The sequence below is a fragment of the Otolemur garnettii genome, unplaced genomic scaffold, assembly GCF_000181295.1.
Source record: "Otolemur garnettii isolate 467f Iridium unplaced genomic scaffold, OtoGar3 scaffold00128, whole genome shotgun sequence".
Classification (NCBI taxonomy): Eukaryota; Metazoa; Chordata; class Mammalia; order Primates; family Galagidae; genus Otolemur; species Otolemur garnettii.
In genome coordinates, this window is record NW_003852523.1 from 1,836,102 (window position 1) to 1,842,905 (window position 6,804).

The window sequence follows — 6,804 nt, forward strand, 5'->3', positions numbered from 1 at the left end:
TGAAGCCCAAGAGTTTGAGGTTGCTGTGAGCTGTGATGCCACGGCACTCTACCGAGGGCGACATAATAAGACTGTATCTCAAAAAAAAAAAAAAAGAAAGAAAAATGCAGCTGATCTGCAAATATTTCAGTTGTATATGGTAGAACTTGTTAACTGGTCAGCCCTTTATGTTATGTTTTCCTAAATGGGCAAGGGTGACCCCAAAGCCTAGCACTTTGGTTAGATCATTTGAAAAGGAGAAAGGTGAGTAACTGGCTGGAAGCTGGAAGGAAGTGGGGGATTCATACTCCAAGGCCTGTGTGGTCAGGGAATTAGCAGAAGGGCTATTTATGCTATGAAGAGTGAGATGTGTGGAGAGATGGCACAGATTCATCTCTTTACCATCTCTTTCTTGTCCTCCTGCCCTCGTCATTGTCATTCATGTGGACGTGAACTATGGATACAAGTGGTAAGTTCTGTGAGACACGCATGTGCTCTGGGTTGTGAGGCACACAGATAACAGCAATCGGAGGCTGGAGACCAGGGTGCTAGGCCCTTGTCCTTGCAGTGTATAGAGCTCCCTGGGTGGAGCCCTAAAACAAGCTCTGGCCCCCATTGGTAATGGCCACCCCATGCAGTGGCCACAAATAAAGGCTGCTGCGCCCTTGACAAGGCTGAGCTGACTACTGGCTAGGCAGGTGCTGGCCATTGCTGCTCTTTGGTCACAAGCAGAGACATCAGATCGTGGGAGAAAACAAGGAATTCACCAGAGGGCACTTGTCTGGGTGGCATTTTCCAAAAAACAGATTAGGCTGTGTACCTACAAGGCCAGTGTTCTGTGGAGCACAGATGTTCAGTTTGGAGGTTAGATTAAGGGCTGCTTTGCAGTTGAGCAGATGGATAAAAAGGGTGTCACCTGTGGCTCAAAGGCGCAGGGCACTGGCCCCATATGCCGGAGGTGGTGAGTTCAAACCCAACCCCGGCCAAAAACTGCAAAAAAAAAAAGCTGACTAAATTATCTGAGCCCAAAGTTCATTTTAACAAACAGACATATGAATAGTTTCTTGAGTTTTTTGTTCTTGTTTTTGTTTTTAAATCTTGGAAACTTTAGAGCTTTGGTAAGTTAGCCTTGCTGACTCTGGTCTAGAATATAAGTTGCCTTTACTGAGAAAAGAAATATGACTCTGCATTTAAATTTGAATTAAATTTCTTATTGTACTTAATAGTTCTAAAATTTGTTTTTGTGTTTGGCATGCTTATGCTATAAATTTGTTACATCTAAATATCTTAATAAATATGTACCCTCAAATTTGGATTAATGCATCAACTTTAGAACTAGACTTGATAAAACATTATTGGACTTGTACTTGGAAGTTTCCTTACTATCATAGAAACTGGGTCAAATGATTTAATCTGTATTCTCCACTGGAGAGCAGCCTTTCTTCCCTCCCTGCCTTCCTCTTAAATGTGACTCAACTGATTTGGAACCCTTTCTGGTTCTCCAATATCTGTGAAATTACTACTTCTAAAAATAGATGCTCAGTTCCTTTATGCTTTATTTATTTCTGAGGGAGACCAATTATTGTTAGTGTTGCAGCACTATGAAAATTGTTAAGTGGTGAAGATTAGTGATCAAGAACCACAATGATGTCATCTGAGGTTTTACCAAGTCTGCATATTTAACTCATTTTACATATTGTTGACTGTGGTAAGTCTGGAATTTTCAAATAATCCTTGGAATTTTGCCTTATAAAAAATCAAGTAAATTTTAAAAGGAGAGGATTTGAGTACATGATAGGGCAGCAGTGTTTGGATATTATTTCTAATGAAATCTCGTGTCCTTTTCAGAGAAATCCATGAGTTGGAGTGATTGTTTGATTTCATTATGATGACATGGTTATCACGATTGTATTGCTGCTATATTATTAGCAGTGTAACAACTATTCTAAAATTAAGCCCTATGTTCTTTCTCCTGGGCTAGAAGTTAACTCATCAGAATTCTGTGTTAAAACTAAAATTTGACCCTTGCCCCCAGTGTGCAAGGAGGAACCATGTTGCTTTCACTGTCTCTTAGTGACTGGCACAGTGAGTAGCCTATGCTGGAGTCAGGTATCAAGCAAAAAAAGACAGTTATACTGTGGCAAAAAAAAAAAAAAATTGTTTCATCAGGTGTAAACCTTCAGAGTAGCATTGATCAGATAATATTTTATTTATTTTTTTCTTTTTTGGCCGGGGCTGGGTTTGAACCCGCCACCTCTGGCATATGGGGCTGACACCCTACTCCTTTGAGCCACAGGCACCACCCCAGATAATGTTTTAAATAGGATGAAATACATACAAAAATGTCAAAAGACCATAAATGAACAGCAAAAATCACACCACTGATTAGTCATCACATATACAGAGGGTGCCAAAAAAATGTGTACACACCTTAAGAAAGGAAAATCCTACATTAAAATTGTAATACTCAATATATAGCAATAACATTTGTTATCTCATATGTTGTATCTTGTATTTCTTATAATTGTAGAAGTCAAATGTGACTTGAGTATTATAATTTTCCTACAGTTTTTTCCTTTTTTAAATTGTGTATGTATTGGGGGGGCACCCTTTGTCTTATAAAAAAAAAAAGTATCAAAGAACCATGTTGAACTATTGTAAAGAGTATTGATTGAAACTAAAATGTGGTCAGGCCAGCGTGAGAACTGATATTGATCATACCATAAATAAATGAGCTTCACTTGATGACGGGGCAGGAGCTTACTGGCTCCACCCTAGCCATCCAGAAGGCCTGGGCTGCCCTGTCACTGTAGCAGCACACGACAGCAGCCAGTGGCATCCAGGGCTGAGATGAAGTGCTGCTCAGACCCCGATGCTCGCTCTCTCAACAATCTCATAATTATTTTTGGTAGTAGAAATCATCACTGAATTATAGGAAGGATCCAAAAACTGACCACAGGAGTTATAGTAAGGGGGATAAGGAGAGCGGTAGATTCCCTGATATTCAAGAAATTCTAAATTACATTTCAGAGTTTTGGGATATGTTAATGACTCAGGACCTTACACAGGAAAGCTAGGACTCTGTAGGGGTTTGCAGTGCATAAGACCCGCCTTACTGTTGTCCCTTGTTCAGGGCACACACTGTGTGAGTGTAGTCTTGGCCTGTCTCCAAGGCAGGTGAGTTGGAAAACTCCAGTCTGCCTTTTAAAGGTTCCTTTTCTGATCCAGCCCCTGGAGCAACACCCACCAGCACCTTGGGGCTGGGACAAGCCTCTCTGAAAACTGTTGGAATGTTGGTTTCCATCTCTATTTCTCAGCTCGACCTGGAGACCCCAGGCAGGTGTGCAGCTGGCCCCAGGTCAGGGTGGCAGGGCTATTTGCACACTGACTGGGATCCTCCTTTATAGAACATAGCTGAGAATCCCAGCGTTTGCTTCCTTCTGGTCTTCTCCCCAACTCCAGGACAGTCATGGTAGTTATCCTGGCCCTTTGCCATTAGGTAGACTGTGTGACCAGCTGTGGCTTGTGGGGTATGAGCAAAGGTGACACTTGTCACCTGCCAGTTGTCATCAGCTTTATTCCTGGATTTGATGACCGTGTGTCCAGCATGCGCCCTGTGCTGGCTAAGCGGGGTGCAGACGTGCAGGAATCGGGCCCTGACCCAAGCAGCACAATAGGTCAGAGGTGTACAGAGGAGGTTGACCTCAAACCCAGTGTGCTAAGTCCCCAGGAAAGCTGGATGCGTCCCATCTCAGTCTCTCTCCTGTGCATACCTCAGTGCCCTGGAGCCTCCCCCATGTGTCAGGGTCACCAGTGACCTCTGTGTGATGAGAGCTGTGGTCACGCATTGGTCTTCAGTCTTTCATTTTTCTGTATGTCCTGTAGGATGCCCAGTTTGAGCCCACAGGATGCTTCAAGTAAGCAAGCACAGTTCCCCGCCTTCTCGGGGCCTCTGTTCTAGGGGACAGAGAGATAATAAATAGTAAATGCAAAGGAGTAAGTGGTACCATGGAAGGTTCTAGATGCCACAAGAAAAAGAGTGCAGTAGAACTGTACTTGTAAGTGTGGTGGTCAATATGGCCTCTGCAAGAGAGAGAGTCTGGCAAAGACTCGAGGGAGAGAGTAGCAGGATGGGGAGTTTGGCAGGGCTGGGCCGCTGTCAAGACTCAGGCTTTCCCCCTGTGAGAGACAAGAGAGTTGGGAGTTCGGAGCAGACGAGCTCCGTGTGAATCCCTGCAGCTGCCATGCTCTACTTGGAGAGACTGTCTGGCTCTGCGCTTTGGACCCTGCTGGCCATTCTCATGCAGAAGCCCTTACTAGGCACCTTTCCTGCTCCCCAGCTCGGGGTTCCTCCACCATGTAGGTGCTCCACACATCTTCCTTGCCAGGCAAACTCCTCATCTCAGCCCACACAGGCTGCTATTCCCCAGCATGTTGTCTTTGGACTCTTCCTACGTCTTTTTGTGCTATATTCCTATTGCCCCTTGGTTTTAAATATCTACCTCTGATTCTAATTTAGGTCTGGTCTTAATTTCACTCCTTTGTTTCCCAGATGGGATCTTGTTGTGTTGCCCCAGCTGGTCTGGAACTCCTGAGACTGCAGGCATGTGCCGCTATGCCCAGCTTGACATCATTCCTGAACCCCACATTAGTTCATCCAGCCACTTCGTGTCTTTTCTTGGAAGTGGAGACAGCATCTTAAACTTGATCCCCCAGAAAGAATTCTCGCCCTCCTGCCTCCTTCAGACCCCATCACCCTGTCCACTTCAGCTAGACTGTGTGGCTCTTTCTGTGCAGTGGTGCCTCCACCACCTCTCAATTGCCCCAGGAGCAAAGCTAAAGTCCTCTGAACTTTCTCCATCCTTATTGTCTGGTCCGCCAGCAAGCCCATCTTCTTCTCCCTCCAGGATGCTTCTGCGTATCTTCTTGCCTCTACACTAGCCACTCTGTCTGAAGCACCAGCATCTCTTGAAATAGCTTATTCCTAGCTTACTCCTGCACCCTCCTATGAAAGCATGTCCCTCCCTTTCCTGAAAGCTTTCAGCAGCTGCTCATTGCGTATGGAATGAAATCCAAATACCTTCCCTGGTGGGGGTCAGCGCTGGAATGTGCCACCCAGATCTGGCTTTAGCAATAAAGAACTTGTTCCCAGCTGCTGGCAGATGGCCTCAGTCCCTTGGAGGTGGGTGAAGAGAACACCCTTGATCTAGGTCATGGCTCATCCCAGAGAAGTCAGCAGCTGTGGGGCACCCCTTCCCCCAAGCTAGGTGGCTCTGTAGGGTCTTCTCATCTTCAGAATCTCCACAGGGCTGGCCTTGATGCCCATTAAGGTGTATCTCAGCTCAAACCTTCCCCTTTTCTCCCCCTGCTTCCTCCTCTCCTACAGGTGTTGGGCCCAGAACCTCCTGCGACCCCTGGGCCAGGAGACCTGGTGGGCTACCCCTTGCCCTGCCTGCTCTCCTTCGAGCCACCTTTAGCCGTGTTTCATGTGTCTCCCTGCTCTCTACTCCAGTTGGAGCATCCTTCCTCCTTGGTCTTCTCAGGTCTGACTACTTATGGCACTCAGGTCTCATTCTGGCCCTGAACTGCTGTCATCAAAGTGCCTACCATGGGCAGTGCCTATAGCTCAAAGGAGTAGGGCACCGGCCCCATATACTGGAGGTGGTGAGTTCAAACCCAGCCCCAGCCAAAAACTGAAAAAAAAAAAAATGCCTACCTATTCCTGATGCATTGTTGGGTATTAGCTCACTGACATTTGCCCCACCTACCTTCCAGTTCCATGGTATATCCCTGGCCCATGGAATACTGCCTAGACATATTAGGTACTCTGGCAATGCTTATGGACCAAACAGGGATGTGGAAGGGAGCTCTGGAGGCAGGGGCTGGCAGGGCTCAGGTATGCCCTGGGTCTGGAGGTTTGGGGCCTGGCCAGCACCCTGCAGCAGTGAAGGCTAAGGTGGGAGGAGACACCTCTGTGGACACATGTCCAGGTCTGGATTTCCCTTGGGTGACAAGAACACTGGGGTTTACTGTTATGAGAGACAGCTTCAGGTTTTGAGCCTGGGTGTTCTGTGCAAGGTGAAAGGAGAGGTCAGAGGTTAGAAGCCCCACGTCTTATCCAGTGCTTGCCATGAAAGATCAAAAGAGCCTAAAATGAGACAGTGGTCATGGCAATGGCCACCAGCAGCCAAGGCAGACCTGTGACTCATAGGTTTTGGGAGACAAGGGAGGTGCCTGTGACAACTGACAGGTTTGGGCTAGGGAACCAGGTATAATGTAACCCAGAGCCCAGCCATCAGAGAGCTGTGCAAGGGCAGGAGCACCAAGCCAAGGCCTGCAAAGGGGAACAGCAGAACAGTGGCCAGGCCACCAGGCAGTGATGGAATTTAGAGTGCACGGGCAGGCAGGCAGGCGGGCAGGAAGGAGCCAGGTTCTGGAACCCTGGGACTTAGAGCTGTTTTTTTTTTCTTTTTCTTTTTTTTGACCAATGATCACCAGCTGCCCAGGTACCAAAAAATTATGCTTCCAAAATCTCTTGATGTCGATTCCACATGAAGAGCAGTTGAGTTGCGCCATGTGTGCCACTCACGAAAGAAGCCCTTTTTTCAAAGCTGGTTGATCACGGGTGGCAGAGATCCTCCAGGAGCTTTGGCCACTAGGAGAAGGGGTACTTGGACCGAGCTGTGTGACGCCCCCAGGCTGGCGCATGGCCTGTTGTGTCATGCTGACGACAGCGGCAATGAGCAGCCAGCCTGTGGGAGGTCAGGGGAAGGTGAGGTCACAATGGGTCTGGCTGGGCAGCAGGTGTTGCCAGGCAGCCTTCCC

The 6,804-nt window shown here is 47.1% G+C and overlaps 1 pseudogene; it reads right to left on the minus strand.

Moving 5' to 3' along the window:
* Positions 1–6,398: 6,398 nt before the first annotated feature.
* LOC111727889 lies at positions 6,399–6,584 on the minus strand (annotated as a pseudogene).
* Between the last annotated feature and the right edge of the window lie 220 nt (positions 6,585–6,804).